Source organism: Tenrec ecaudatus, chromosome 17 (genome assembly GCF_050624435.1).
Source record: "Tenrec ecaudatus isolate mTenEca1 chromosome 17, mTenEca1.hap1, whole genome shotgun sequence".
In the NCBI taxonomy this organism is placed as follows: Eukaryota; Metazoa; Chordata; class Mammalia; order Afrosoricida; family Tenrecidae; genus Tenrec; species Tenrec ecaudatus.
Window position 1 is genome coordinate 62,172,301 of NC_134546.1, and position 16,623 is coordinate 62,188,923.

A 16,623-nucleotide genomic window follows, 5' to 3' on the forward strand; every position below is an offset into this window, starting at 1 on the left:
ATGTTGAACATATTTTCATGTGCTTATTGGTCATCTGTATACCTTTTTTTTCTAAGAAAATTTTTGTGGTTTTATTGTATTGAAACATCTGAACAAATCAGTATCTGGGCGGTAGGCAGCTGCTTTTTCCTTCAGGTCTTTGCGTTACTGGAGCAACTTGTCAGTCGATTTTTTTAAAAAGAAAGATAAAAGGGACGACCTTTTGCTTTACTTAAGTCTTTCCAAGGCATGCGCTGGTACAACACAGACTTCTGTCAGATGCACGGCACCTGGGGGGCAGCAGCGCACTGCGCCCCACCCACTGCCGCCTGGCTGGTTATGATGTTTGGAGCATCTGGAGGAGTGGAGGAAGAGGAGGAGGCGGGAGGAGGAAGCGCGTGAGTGCCTGGCTGGGCTGAGGTCAGCCGAAGTTGTGCGGAGCCAGCCTGAACGTGTCGTTGGTGCACACCCAGGCATCGTTGATGTTCGTTAGTAGGAACATCTGGTGAAAGCCCATGATGGGGTCTTCCTCGGCCTCAGCTGGCCCACAACCACGCTGAGGATGCAGCTATCTGGCGTGGGTTGATGGTCCTGCGACGTGATGCTGTGCTGGATTTTCTGGAACGAAAGGCTACACAACTTCTCCACAATGGCAGCTTTCCCCTGGAATTGCTGTCCTTCCCGCGTAAGGCATGACGCGTCAATATAAATTGCACCCAGTTGGGTTCTGTCGTGATTCAAATAACTGGTAGTAATGCTGAATGAAGCTGGATCCAATCTGTTCCCAAATGGGCTTGTCTCCCGTTCTGGGGCGTTCCCCGGCCTCGTGGGGACTCACGGGGCCTGCACAGTGGCGGCAGCGGCGGCGGCAACCAGCACGTCCGCTGTGTATCCTGTTTTTGAGAAATAATCATTCAGACAGATTCCTTGCCCATTTTAAAATACACTATAATTGTGTTGTTAGTTAGTCGTGAGAGTTCTTTATGTATTCTGAGTACTAGATCTTTATGAGATATATAATTTCTAAATATTCTCTCCTATTCTATAGGTTGTTTTTCCACTTTATTAATAATGTCTTTTGAGGCACAAAGTATGGCATTCTTATTTTGATGAAGTCTAATTTATCTATTTTTCTTTAGTTGTTTGTGTTTTGGTTTCATATTTAAGAAACCATTACTTGATCCAAAGTTGTAAAATTTACACTTCAGTTTTCTTTTAAGATCCTTATGGTTTTAGTGCTCACAGTTAGGCAGCTGATTTATTTTTACCTAGGTTTTGTATATGATGTGAGGTAGGGGTCCAGTACAACACTCTTGCATGTCAACATCAGTTTTTCCAGCACCATTTGTTGAAAAAACTTTCCCTGTTAAATGGCCTTGACACCCTGGTCAACAATCATGGATGTCTGGGTTTATTCAATACTTTACTGATTTATATATTTACTCTATGCCAATATCACAGTTTTGATTACGGTGGTTTTGTAGTAAGTTTTGAAATCAGAAAGCGGGAGTCGTCCAAGTTTCTTCTTTTTAAAGATCATCTCAGTAATTGAGGGTTCTGCTCAATTCCATATGGAGTCTCAGATCAGCCCATGCTTTCTGCAAAATGGCAGTTGGAATTCCGATACGGACAGCTGTCGTAAGTCTTTCACCCTGTGAACATGGGATATCTTTCCATTGACTTAAGTCTTTTAAAGTTCCTTTCAACAACTTTTTGGAGTTTCCAGTGCACGAGTCTTGTATTTCCTTCATTAAATTTACTCCTATACGTTTGTAGAAATTCCATATGACCCAGCAATCCCTTTGCTGAGTATACACCCTTAAGAAGTAAGAGCCATGCCAGGAATAGACGTACATACTTATGTTCGTCATAGCACTGTTTACAAAGGGCAGAAGTTGAAAACAACCTAAATGCCCATCAGCAGAAGAATGGATAAATAAATGTTGAGACATACATACAATAAAATACTATGCGATGCTAAAAAATGATGATGAAACTATGAAGCACCTCACGCCATGCACAGACCTGGAGAAGTTATGGTGAGTGAAATTAGTCGATCACAAAAGGACAAATATTGTACAAGACCATTATAAAGAAAAAATCAAGACAAAGTTTTTCATACCTAAGGAAACAGACTTTGATGGTGACCAAGTGGGGGAGGGTAAGGGAAGGAAAATGAAGGCTAGAGGGTAGACAGACGGATGAACTCAATTCAACTCACTGCCATCGAGTCGATGCTGACTTTTACTTTCCCTGTGGGGTTCCAAGACTGTGGCTCCTGTTGGGAGTAGAAAGCCTTCTTTCTTCCACAAAGCAGTGGTTTTGAACCCTTGTCCTTGAGGTTAGCAACCAAACTCGTCATCGCTACACCACCAGGCCTCCTGTTTTCTTAGGTGAAGGAGAAAACAGTCTTCCACCAGAGGGAGCGAGAAATCAAAGGGGGTAGGAGTGGGGGACAAAGAAGGAGGGTGAGTTATTGGGGAGGGGGTAGATAAGTAACTTTAATTGTTGAATATAAAATTGATTATCTGAAATGTAAATGTCCACCTACTTACTAGTCCCATTTTACAGATGAAGAAACTGAGGCATGGGGCCTCAGTAATCACTTAATTGGCCCTGGGGTCACCCAGGAAGTAAATACAGTGTCTGGGATTTGAAGACACCCTAACAACTATAAGGCACTGTCAATGTGAAGCACAAGTCAGGGCAGGTTTTTGAGATTGGAATCAGAGAGACAACCATCTAAATGTTCAGCACTAGGAGCTGGTTAACCTGTGATAGAATCCTGTGTCCTGATTTAAAAAGATGATATAGATCTCCAGTTATAATAGTACAGGACATAATTGAAAAGGGCTAGCTAGAAGAGCATCTAGTCATAGGCTCCTTCCATGTGAATAAACATGTATGTATGCCTTGTGCATTATTTTAAAGGAAAGTCTGGATGAAATTAATAGATGGCAATTGTCTAGAGGTGGTGGGATGCATGGAGGCCTCGCCCTCCCACTTGCCCGGATTTCTCCACAATAGCATGCATTCATCTCAGGCAAAGGGCTATAAGAGCCACGTGAGGCCGTGGGGCTGCGCCCACTTAAACCCGGGCCTGCCCAGCTTGGCGTGGGCCAGGGTCCTCCCGGCCGGTTCCCTTGGGCGTCGGAGGGGAGCGCCTTTCTCCTGACCGTCGTGTCCACGCCCGCTGGCCCAGGGCCAGAGCCTCAGACTCCTGTGCAGGGCCAGCCATGCCTCCAGTTTGCTGGAATGTATGTTCCCGCGGCCCAAGTGTACTTTGTTCAAGGGTGGGGGAGGATGGGTGGGGGCAGGGCTGCAGGGCGCCCTGGGACTTGGAAGGCAGTCAGCTTTCTGTTCCCAGGGCGCCTTGGGCCGCGGGCAGGGGTGGGGGGCAGTCTGGTTCCAGCCGCAGGGTGCCAGCTGCTACCCCCGACTGCAGTGTGTGCCTTGCCGCCCCTGGAGGGGTCTCCTAACCTGTGCAGGCTTCGGTTTTTCATCTGCAAACTACTACTCATGCCAGGGACGAGTTAGTGATTGAGACGTATTCTGAGCCGGACACTGCGAGAAGGTTCCCCTCAAGCAACCCTTTGAGGTAGGTGCTGCTGATGGAATGACATCATTGTACTATTAATAGAACAAGGCTCTCCAGGCCGGGCCCTCTGGACAGCGGGGATACTCAGACCTCAGAGGGCCGGCTCCAGGCGGTGAAGTGTGCACTTGAAAGACGAGGAAAGAGAAACCCAGAAAGGCTACCTACCTTATCCAAGGTCACACAGCTCCTCCTAACAGGCTGGGTTAGACTGGGTTGAGGAGAGAAACAAATTCATCAACAGTCATATGGCTGTGTAAGAGAGTTTTATATCAAGAAGCAATGATGCATCTAAAAACATCCCAGCCTGTTCCGTATCAAGTCCATAAGTTCAATATTAGCCCATAAGTCTGATATTCGCCCATGAATTCCTCTTCAGACTCATGTAACACATGCAATGATGCTGAATGCAGGAGGATCACCAGCCAGTGGGTGGAAAGCCCTGTGGATCCAATGGCAGTAGATGCATATCCAGGGCTCTAGCTGCCATCATTGTGGTTCCGTATGACTTGTCAACAGGAATGTGAAGCAGAGAGAGTGTGTCCCACTTCCAGGGAAGAGAGGAAAACTCCCAGAATTCTCATGAGAAGGCCACGCCCACCAGGAGGCATCAATCAGGCTGTGACTTGATCGACAGGCTAAACTCCACCCCTACAACCTATTTATGAAGCTGACCTGAAATGGTGTAACTACCACAGTGGCCGTCTAGGATTCAAGCCCAGGCAATCTGGTCCCAAAAGACCCCACTACTGGCCTCTAAAAATACTTTCTCCTCCTTCTACTACCCCAAACCCATCCCATCCCATCTCAGAGTGACCCTGGGGGGCAGCCCACAGCAGCGCTTCTAAAGCAGTACATCTTTATAGGTGCAGACTGCCACATCTGTGTCCTGCAGAGCAGCTGGGGGATTCGAACCACTGACCTTTTGGTTAGCAGATGAGCACTTTAACCACTGAGTCTCTGGAAGCCCTTACAATGTTCAGATATGTTGCAAGTCAGGTAACAATACTAAGGGAAAGATTCCTAATAATAACTACTAAGTAATGATAAACTCGAACCAAACCCACCATCATCAACTCACAGCGACCTTGTAGGGTTTCTGAGACTATATCTTCACGAGAATAAAGAGCTTCGTCTTTTCCTTCGGTGTGACTGGACAGTTTACAGCACTGACTTTTCAACTAGCAACCCAAAGACTAAGTCCCAGCACCGCCAGGGCTCCTGGTTTAAATGTGTATTTATCACCAATTGAGGGCTTAGTTGTAGTTCTCTGAGCATCCTACGTTGTTAGGTTGTTGGATGCCACCGAGGTAGGCTCTGACCCATGGCAGCAGAACGAAGCGCTGCCCGGTCCGGAGCCATCCTCACCATTGTTCCTGTGCCTGAGCCCATTGATGCGGCGGCCACTGTGTCCATCCAGTCCATTTCGGGCTGTCCTCTCTTTTACTGCCCCACCACTTTACCAAGCATGCTGTCCCCCTCCAGGGCTCTCTCCAGACAAGTCCAAAGTATGCAAGATAAACTGTCACCCTCCTTGCCTCCAAAGAGCACTCTGGCTGTACTTCTTCCAAGACAGGTCAGCGTGTCCATCCCGCGCAGGTAAGTGCTGTTAGGCAGTAGGACCTGAGAAAGCCAGATCTGTGTTAGGTATAAATGTCACAGAAAATCTCCAGTATTCCCCACCGAAAGGATAGGAAAGTCGTGGCACCAACCCTCACAAAGGCAGTGACCCAGAAAAACAAGGCCATCCTGCCACGCGCGTTCCGGCTTCCACCGGCTTCACTCTCATTGCCAGTGTAGAGATGAAAGAGTTGAGCCTCGGGGAGACCATTCTCGTTCTAGAGAGTGGGACGCACTCATTCCGAACCCAGAACCCAACAACCATTTAGCTGTTGCCTCCTCCCATGGTATCTTAAAGGGAAGGAGACTAGCTAGCCTCCGAACCTGAGGATGCGGCTATTCTGGACGCACCGTCCTCCTTCGTCCTACCACCTTCAGGGCCTGCTCTGCCTGAAAATCCGAGGAGCTACCAGAGGGCAAGGCTGTAAGAGTCTCCGGGGATATTCCACACCAGCTGGGGTGTTGCTTCCCTTAACTTTCTGTTGTGCTTTGTGTGAACGTTTAGAGGGCAAACTGGTTTTGCATTCAGCAATTCCTATGTGTGCTGTGGCAGTGCCTGCAGCCCCACAGCGCTTCAGCACTCTCCTGACTCCCTCAGTGGCGCCATTTCCCGTCACCCTTCTTTTCCACCCCTTTCCTGCCCAGCGAGCTTCACCTGTGGACAAATGCGGCCCTTTTGCCCTTGTAGGGGCATTATCTAAGGAGAGTCTTCCTGCCTGGGTTACCTTCTAGACCTGTTCATTATTGGGGCGGAAAGTTGAGCCCTTAAGGGTGGTTGACTCGGGTTGGGCCAGAAGGGTGACCAAGGGCCAGTCTCTCACATCAACAAACCTATCTCTCAAAGATGACTTTGAGATTTGCCCCACCTTTCTCCCCACTCCATCCAAGACCCTTTCTTGTGATCCTTTTCAGAGGGGGCCCCACCTGGGCCTCGGGCTCTTGGAAGCTGAGGTGTAGGTGGCTCGTTTGGACTTGTCTTTTGGACTAATTGTGACCCGGAGTCTTTGGTTTTCTTCACACATCTTTGCTCTGGGTGAAATGCTGTCAACTTTTACAAATATAACTCTTACTCCTCTACCTCCAACCCACCACCTCATGAAAGGCAGTCACTCTCATTCTTTGTAGTAGGCCTTATGACCAAGGACTGATGAGGATTTGGCAAATAGCCATACATTGCTCTTGCTACCATGTGGGCACACCAACTAAGCCAAACCCACTGGTGTGGAATCCTTCCCAACTCATAGCAACCCTATAGAACTGCCCCTTAGGGTTTCAGACACAGTAAATCCTTATGGAAGCTGACTGTATCATCTTTCTCCATCCGTACCATTAGTGGGTTCGAACCACTGACCCTCTGATTAGCAGCTGAGCCTTTAACCACTGCACAACCAGAGTTCCTAGTAGACACATCAAACCAAACCACATGAACTCCCGTGACGCTGATTCTGAGCCACAGCGACCCTGGGTAGGGTTTCCAAGACTGTGGATCTTCCCAGGAGCAGACAAGCTCACCTTTAATCCACTGGAGGATTTGAACAGCCAACCTTTGATCCCGGGCACACCCGCACTCCTCTGTGGGGGACACAATGGGGAGTAAGGCAGTGCTTTGCCCATGTGCGCCTTCTCCCTGGAGAGCTCTCTCTCTCAGTACCTCCGTGGTTCCTTCCCTCACCTCCTGCAGTCTTCACCCAGATTGCCTTCTTGGTGGGTGTGTTAGTCTGGGTAAATGAGAGAAACAGATTCACAGACACTCATCCGCATATAAGAAAGAGCTTTATATACAAGAGCAATTGAATGTTGAGAAAACATCCCAGCCCAGTCCAGATCAAGTCCATAAGTCCGATATTAATCCATATGTCCGGTACCAATCTATAAAGTCCTCTTCAGACTCACAAAACACATGCAATGACGCCAGGTGAAAGAAGATCATTGCCCAGTGGGTGGAAAGTCTTGTGGATCCAATGACGGTGTAAGCATTTCAACACTGGCAGGGAGCTCCACGTGGCTTCTCCAGCTCCAGAACTCTAGCACAGCTTCATGTGTTCTGTCAGTTGCAATGTCTCTCAGGGAGTGAGTGTGTGTCCCGCCTCCAGCAAGCTATGTCTCTCCTTAGCGCCTCCAAATGAGGTCATTGAGCTGCAACCTGACTGACAAGTTAAACTCCACCCCTTCACTCTTAAGTCTCAATTTGATACCAGATTATGTAACTACCACAGGGGCTTCCCCTAAGCACCCTATTTAAAGAGCACCCTAGATGCCTTTTCCTGATCCCTTTTCCCTGCTTGATTCTCTCACTGGCTTACATGCTATATCATCCTTATTTATGTTGTTTATTGCTTTCACCCGTGCAAGCTCGAGCATGCGAGTTTTATGAGGGAGGGATTCTCCTGTTACCCCCTCGGTCAGCCTACAAGTGGGGCAAGGAAGAATAGATTCCTATTCCTCACAGCACTGTGAGGACCACGCCCTTGGAGAAGTGCACTTTTTCATACGTTTTGCTAGATGCTCGACATATCACCACCCCTTCTCGGCATCTCTTGTCATGTAGCCCCGTTTTAGTGCTGACTTTGCAAATGCCTCTCACTTCTTTCTAAATGGATCGTCAGTTGGTTGCCTGGCTATTAGGGGAGAAGGGCCCCGATTCTTTGCATCTTCCCACAGCCAACAGTTCTGAGGCTCTTCAGATTTCAAATAGAAAACTGTCGCTCTTCCCCACCCACTTCTTCTTGCCCTCTTTCTCCCTGTCGTTCTCCATGAATATTAGCCCTAACTGCTAATGTTTAATTTGTTATTGCTATTTAGTTTTGTTAATTTTGTAGCATGCCATTTTAACCATTTTCCAGTGTACAATTCAGTGTCATCCATCACACTCATGATATTGTCAAACCAGCACCCCTACTTGTTTCCAAAAGTAGCTCATTTCCCACCAAACAAAACCCCTTATCCTCATTAAACAATCATTCCCCATACCCTCCTCTCCTTACCCAAGGCAATTCCTAATTACTTTCTGTCTATGGATTTGTCTCTACTAAATATTTTCATATAAGTGGGATCAATATTCCATTTTTTTGAACCAAATAAATGCACAGGACTTTTTGATCGATGGCGTCTTGAAAACACGTGCTAATGAGGGCTGATACAGGGATCGATTCATTTCCTCACTCATGAGCTGTAGTTTCTCATTAGGCGAGAAGTGCATATCTGCAGAAGTGTATCTACACAAGTCCCTGGGTGGCACGAATGGTTTGCATTTGACTACAACGCTAGAGGTTGGTAGTTTGAACCCTTGTAGTGATGTCACAGATAAAAAGGCCCGGTGATCTGCTTCTGTTAAGATTATAGCCAAGAAGACACTGTAAGAGCAGTTTCCCCCACTTCCCCCCAAGTCAGAATCGGCTCGGTAACAATGGGCAGTGGAACATGTGACACGTTCACAGAAGTTAGCATGTAGTGAACAGTGTTGACTGCTGTTATATATGACCCCTGATCTGCAGGAACCAAGAGCAGAGTCCATAACATGCCGGAAGGATGAAGAAGAGGAAGGAGAAGGAGCGCCTGGAAGTCACTCACCTCACTTCTACTCGCATCTCATAAGCCGGCACGTAGCTGAAAGAAGACTTGAAAGTCACGTCTTTAATTCTGGAGAGTCTTATGTCCATCTGAAATTCGGTGGCTCTGAAAATGGTAGAAACCTTTATTAGCAATGGACAGTGCCTACCACCTAAGTTAGCAACTAATTCTTATTCGTTAAATGAATGCCTGAGTGAGGCTAGGTGGCCCAATGGCTAAGCACTTGCCCGCTAGTGGAAAGGTTGGCAGTTTGAACTCACCAGCCGCAGCATAGGAGAAATGCGGGGCAGTTCCATTCTGCCCTGCAGGGTTGCTGGGTATTGGAATCTACTCAATGGCAAAGGGTATAACTAGCATTGAAACTCTAAGTTCTGAGATGGGCTCATATATAAATGAAGATGCAAATGAGGATCAGTGGATATCATATGCAATTAATTGTTATCTCTCTTTCTCAGAAAAATTGTGTTGAGGGTGGCGATGGGCCCAGTAAACAGTACTCAATTTCCCAGGGGTCCTTGAAATGGCTACAGGACACCACTGTGGCCAATCAGATATAAACAGAAGGCAGCTGGAGACTAGTTTTGCTTTAATACAGGCATCCCCTTCTCTCTTTCTTCCTATTTCTTGATGTCTGAAATGAAATGTGGCATTGTAAGTGAAGCAGCCAACTCATAACCGTGAGACAATCCTCAAAAGAGCAAAAGCCACGCATGAAGTTAGACAGACAGATGAAAAAAAGGGCAGGACTTTGACGTCATTGTGGGGCTGCTGCGTTGACTTTGGCCGCCTCCCTGCACACGCCTTACTATTTTTACACCCTGATACACCGCAGAGATACTATGGGGGTGGTTCTGGACCACCACAGTGAAGCACACACCACAGTGAAGTGAGTCATGCACGGCCTTTGGCTCCCCAGTGCACGGAGCAGTGATGCTAACCCACGCTGCCGTCCTCTAAGTATGCAAAAGCACTGCAAACAGGCCTGAAATACTGCGCTTCTCTGTGTTGCACTCTGCAGACACGGGGTGCTTGTCACAGCCTGTATTTCTCAATTGAATGGTGCCCTTCTCCCAAAATACGTGTTAAAATCGCACCCCCTGAGTTTGTGCGTGTGACCCTAACCCTGCTTAAAAATAAGGATTTCCTTTGGTTGTGTTAATGAGGCCATATCAGCACAGGGTGGATCCTAAAGTTAATCATTTCTCAATAAAGAGCAGCATAGACATAGACATGCACAGAGAAGACGCTGTATGAAGACAGACACACACACACATCAGGAGCATTTACAGCTGCAAACCCTGAAGGAGTCCTGGCAGCTACTGGCAGCTGAAATACACACAGAAGTCGCTCCTTCTAGCACTGGGCCCTGAGTTCGGATTGACAGCCGCCTGAACCATGAGAAAATAATCTCCATTCTTTAAAGCAGTGGATGTGAGTGGAGCAGCAACCTGTGAGTGGAGACCCCTTTGGGGGTTCAAACGACCCTTTCATAGGGGTTGCCCAATTCATAACAGTAGCAAAATGACAGTGATGAAGTAGCAACGAAAATAATGTTATGGTTGGGGGGTCACCACCACATGAGGAACTGTCTGAAAGGGTCATGGCATGAGGAAGGCTGAGAACCACTGCTTCAAAGCTACCCACTTGTGGTATTTGTTGTCCCAGCAGCGCTCGGCAGCTATGACCGAGAGAGACCTAGGGAGTGCGGTGGGCATCGTGGGCTAAGTGTTCATAACCAAGAAGTTCAAACCCATCAGCCACTTGGAAGGAGAAAGATGAGGCTGTCTGCTCCCATAAAGATTTATGGTCTCAGAAACCCTAAGGAGCAATTCTACTCCACCCATAGGGTAGCTATGAGTTGGAAGTGGTTCAGTGGTGAGTTTGGGATGGATAGTGTGTGTGTGTGTGTGTGTGTGTGTGTGTGTGTGTGTGTGTGTAAATAAACTCACCCATTGAGCTGATTCCTACTCATCGCAACCCTACAGGACCAAGTAGAACGACCCCCGTGGGTTTCCTGGACTATAACTCTGCACGGAAATAGAAGGTCTCATCTTTCTCCCAAGGAGTGGCTGGTGGTTTCAAACTGCTGACCTTATAGTCTGCAGCCCAACACGTTATCACTATGCCACCAGGACTTATATATATTTATATAGTTTATATGTATTTCTATATTTTTATATGTATAATACTTCACATACCATCTATATGAGTCCTGGTAGACATATAGATATTGATACAAGTACAGGTCCAGCTATAGATACAGGGATGGGTACAGATATAGACATACACACACACACACAAACATGAGCAAGTGTCAGAGTGACCGCACCCTGGTGGTGCAACAGTTAAGCGCTTAGCTGCTAATCAAAAGGTCAGGGGTTCGAGCCCACCAGCTGTTCCTTGAGAGGCCAGGGGTCTGTTCCCAGGAAGATGACAGCTTTGAAAGCCTTGGGGCGCAGGTCTGCTTTGCTATAGGGGTTACTCGGGGCTGAAGTCAACTTCCTGACGCCTAAAGGCAAACATATTCATGTGTAAAATCTCCTTGAGAATTCATTAATATATAGATTATTTCTGGAAAGATACACAGGAAACTGCAGCCAAGATTACCTTTGTGGAGGAGACATTGAGTTATTCAAGTATAGGCATACATCTTTTCACTTGTATATTCTATGTTTTGAATGGTAAATTGTTTGCATTGATATGCTCAACAATAAAGTGGTGCGATGTCATCTTATCACAGGGAAAGTCAAGAAACATTGTTTAACCCATTAATTTGGTGATTCAAGAAATGCAATTCCCAGATTCATGCTCTACAACAGTTATATTGTCATCAGAGGTGTGATTATTCCAAGAACAAAATTACAAGTAGGAGTTCAAGTATTAAAATTTGAAAATGATTTGTTAAAAATAAACAGCTGGGGAGTGCTGCACTTCGGTGAATGTGAGGAACCTTTGAGCTGGCTGTGACTCCCAGTGACCCTGTGAACAGCAAGAGGCCGTCCGAGCCTGGGCCTCCTCGCCACCTTCCCGGTGTTTGAGCTTATTGTGGATGCCAATGTGGCAAAGCACCTCCCCGAGGGGCTTTCTTTCTGGTTGTTGACCAAGTGGTCCCACAGTTCCCCAGGTCTTGCTCAATGTGGTTATAGAAACACAAAACCGTTGAAAACGAAAGACGTTTTATTGAGTTGACCAAGCAAAGCAGCACCTTCAGATTCACACTGAGCTGCTGTCCAGGCCCTGGGCCAGGTGTGTCTTATCAGTATTTTCTAGTTGCTGTTCTAGGAGATCCTGAGATAGCCCTGGCCCAGGGTCTGGAGAGCCACCTTGGTGACGTGAGTCTCAAGGTGTTCCTCTGCTTGGTCAACTTAACAAAGCTTCGTCTTCTTGTCTGTCAGTCTGTCATGCGGTGGTGGCTTATGTGTGCTCTGAAGCTGGAAGCTATGTCACTGGTATTTCCAATACTATCAGGGTCATCCAAAGCGAACAGGTGTCAGCAGAGCTTCCAGACACAGAACAGACTACAAAGAAGGAACAGGCTGTCCACTTCTGAGGTATTAGCCACTGAGAACCTTATGGATAACATCAAAACATTGTCAGACGCTGAAAACCTCATGAATACAAGCAGAACATTGGCAGAGATAGTGCCAGAGGACAAGCCCTTCATCTCAGAAGGCACTCAGAATATGACTGAGGAAGAGAACCGCGTCCTCTAATAGAGTCGACGACCCCACTTACATGCGTGGAGTAAAACCTGCAAGACTAAAGCTGTGGGGCCTTCGTGTGTTCATGTGCCATGACTCAGAATGAGAAGAAACAGCTGCAAACATCAATTAATTATCAGAACTTGGATTGCACAAAGTATGAGCCTCAGAAAATGGAAAGTTGTGAAAAAAGAAATGAGAGGCATAAAGATGGGCATTCTGGGTGTTAGTGAGCTGAAAATGGGCTAACATCAGGCATTTTCAATTGGAAAATTCCATGGTTCACCACACCCGGAATGGCAGATTCAATGGCATCCCGTTCATCACCAACAGGGATGTCAAGGTCTATCAATGACACAATGCTGAGTGTGGTAGGATAATATCTATCTGCATACAAGGAAGTCTAGTGAGTACAACTATTATTCAAATGTATGCACCAACCACAAAAGTTAGTGATAGAGAAATGGAAGGATTATACTAACATCTTCAGTCTAAAACTGATCAAAATTGCATCTTGTAATCAAGTGCATCTTGTAATCAAGACTCACTGATATGTATTGACAATTAGAATGTAAAAGTTGAAAACAGAGAGAAAGGAACAGCAGTTGGAAAATATGGTCTTGGTGATAGAAACAAAGCCAGAGATCACATGACAGAATGTTGCAAGGCCAACCACTCCTTCATCCCAAATACCTTTATCAACAGCACAACAGGTGAAATTCTCCAGCTGGAATACACAGAAATCAAATTGACCACATTGGTGAGAAGAGCTGATGGAGATGTGTAATATTAGCAGCTAAAGCCAGGCCAGGGGCTGAAAATGGAACAGACCATCTGTGGTAGTTACATAATCTGGTGTCAATTTGGGATGTAAAAGGATTGAGTGAAAGGGTGGAATCTAGTCTGTCAATCAGATCGTAGCCAATCAGGCCTCTGTGTGGGCATGACCTTCTCCTGAGAATACTGGGTAATCTGGATTTTCCTCCTCAGAGGCGGGAGAGACTCTCTCTGATTATCCACTCCCTGGGAGACATTGCAGCTGACAAGACACATGGAACTACATTAGTGCTTTGAGCTGGAGAAGCCACGTGGACCTACCCTGATACAACCAGACCTCTGAAGCTGGAGAAGCCACATAGAGACCCCTGCCAGCGCTGAGATGCTTACAACACCACTGGACCCAAAGACTTTCCATCCACTGGCCTGTGATCTTCTTTCACTCGGTATCATTGCATATGCTTTGTGATTCTGAAGAGGACTTTATAGACTGGTATTGGGCATATGGGCTAATATCAGACTTACGGGCTTGGACTGGACTGGATTGGGATGCTTTCATAATGTATAACTACCCTTTATATAAAACTCTCTCTCTTATACGCATATGAGTGTCTGTGGATTTGTTTCTCTAGTCTACCCAGACTCACACACCGGCTATTAAAAGATATAGCATCTGGGGTCTTAAAGACTTGAAGATAAACAAGCGGCCATCTAGCTGAGAAACCACAAAGCCCACATGCAAGATGCACACCAGCCTGGTGTGACCATGAGATGTCGATGGGATCAGGTATCAGACATCAATGACTCAAAGCAAACAAACAAACAAAAAATCATATCAATGGGAATGGGGAGGGCAGAGTGGAGACCCAAAGCCCATCAGTAGTCAATTGGACATCCCTTGTCAGAAGAGCCACAAGGAAGAGATGAGCCAGTCAGGGTGCAGTATAGCACCGACGAATCACACAACCTTCCTCTAGTTCTGTAATGCTTCCCCCACCCTCCCACTACCATGAGTCCAATTCTTTCTTACAAATATGGCTAGATTAGAACATGTACACTGGTACAGATAAGAGCTCAACACATAGGGAATCCAGAACAGGTAAACCCCTCAAGACCAATAAGGGGAGCAGCAATACTAGGAGGGCAAGGGAAGGGGTGGGTGAAGTAGGGGGGAACTGACCATAATGATCGACCTATGGCCCCCCTCCCAAGGGGACAGACAACAGAAAAGTGGTTGAAATGAGACAGTAGTAGGTGTAAGACATGAAATAAAAAAGAAGTAGAAGTTATAAATTATCAAGGGGACATTGGGGAGGAATGGGAAAAAATGAGGAGCTGATGCCAGGGACTCAAGTAAAAAGAAAATGTTTTGAAAAAGATGATGACAACATATGTACAGATGTATTTGACACAATAGATATATGTATAGATTGTGAAAAGAGCTGTTAAGAGCCCTCAATAAAATTAAATAATTCCCCAATCAGTGTGGTGATAAGGACCTGCACAGCTGCTAGAAAATCCGGCCTGGCTCGGGGTCAAAAATGGGCTCAATGGCTCTGTACAGCAACAACCTATTTCTTTGCTGGCTTGAAACAGTTACTAATTTAAAACTAATTCATGAACTAATTAATTGTAAAACTCAAAATGTACTCGTTCCAGGGTAATAAGGCACTCTTACTCCCTTGAATAATTACAGTATGCATTCTTGAAAAGGAGAGACAATAATTGATACAGTGAGCTACCTGAAATTATTGCGCATATCTCTACCAATGCTTTTTATTTTATTCCTTAAGTGAGGTGGTGGGCATGTCACTGTTCATTTTATCATTCACTACATTGCCCGGGTGTGTGTGTGTGTGTGTGTGTGTGTGTGTGTGTGTGTGTGTGTGTGTGTGTGTGATGGAGTGGGACGAGGAGTGGGGAAGGAGCTGCTGTCACCTTTATCTCTTGCCCTACAACCAGACTCAGACACACATCCTTTGAGGCCAGAGGATGCCACCACTGGCAATGGAGACCTTTTCAGAATTGATCGGTGGCTGCAGGTCACCAGGGCAGGAACTATTGTCACAAGCATTAAACCTGAAATCATGGAAGGACTTGGTGAATAGCGTAATTTGGGGGGCACAGGAAAGCTCTTCAGCTCCTTGTTGTTGTTGTTGTTGGATGCCGGTTAGTCAGTGGTACTCTACGAACAACAGAATGCAACGTCAGCTGGCCCTCCATCTCCGGAAGTCCTGTTTTATCCCCACTTCAGCAGCTCCCTCAAGTGCTGACGCGGAAGTCCAGTTGAGTCTGACTTGTGGTTTCCAAGCCTGTCCGGCTTTACAAGAATGCAAAATCCCAGAGTGACCTTAGGCCTCATGGTTAGCAGTCACCACTAACATGACAGCACCACCAGGGTTTCTAACGCAACTCTTACAACTGCTACAAACCCCCTCCCTTTCTCCCAGGGACCTGGCCTGGTAGCATCCTCTCTCCCTCCTGAAATCTAAACTCTCCCTCTCTCCAGGCTTAGTTCAGGAACCCACTCAAACCTCACCCCTCCTAAAAGAAACCCTCCTTTGTGGCCAGCCATTCTCACGCCCTGCAGGTGGGAGAGTAAATTGGCAAGATCCTCCTGGGAAGTAATTTGGTAACTTGAATCAAAGGCCTGACAAATATTCGCACCCTTTGTCCCAGTAATCCTACCTCTGGAAATCCATCTAAGGAAGTAATCAGAAATGTTGACAAGGATAGATGTTTAAAAATGTTAATCTCACTGTTATTTTAACAGCAAAAGGTTGGAAACAACCTAAAAGACTCGACAGTAGGGGATAAGGTTAACTAAATTGTAGTTAAATGTAATGAGATATTGTGTAATCTCTGAAAATACCATTTTTAAAGGGAAACTTTGTGCAGTGGCGGCGTGAGCGGTAACAGCAGCATATAGGGATGTCGGCGTGAGCGGTAACAGCAGCATATAGGGATGTATGCAGCTTGGTGCTAAGTCTGTTCCATGCAAAACCCGCTAACACTTCTGGAATGTTAGTTATGACATACAGTCTCTCACTCAATCCTCACAACAGCCCTGCAGAATAAAAATTTGGTTTGTGATTCACATTTTGTAGAGGAAGAAGCCAACAAGAGAAAAATCTTCACTATCTATTTGGAGAGGGGGCGTTTTGATGCCCTTCATTCTGTCCTGTATTTTCCAAGCTTCACCAAAGGTGCAGGACGTTTTGTCAAACAGAAACCCGGAACTGTTCTTCCTCTTCCTGGTTTATACACGACGCTCATAAAGAACACTTGGAACCGCAGAGAGAAAGGGAAACCCCCTCCCCGCTCTGCATCTCTAAGCGGCCCTCAGACGTCGTCAGCAGGTTGGCTTTCCCTTGCATGTGT

The 16,623-nt window shown here is 46.3% G+C and overlaps 1 pseudogene; it reads right to left on the reverse strand.

Annotated features, from left to right (window-relative positions):
* Positions 1–400: 400 nt before the first annotated feature.
* Positions 401–10,479, reverse strand: LOC142430466 (nuclear transport factor 2 pseudogene; annotated as a pseudogene).
* Between the last annotated feature and the right edge of the window lie 6,144 nt (positions 10,480–16,623).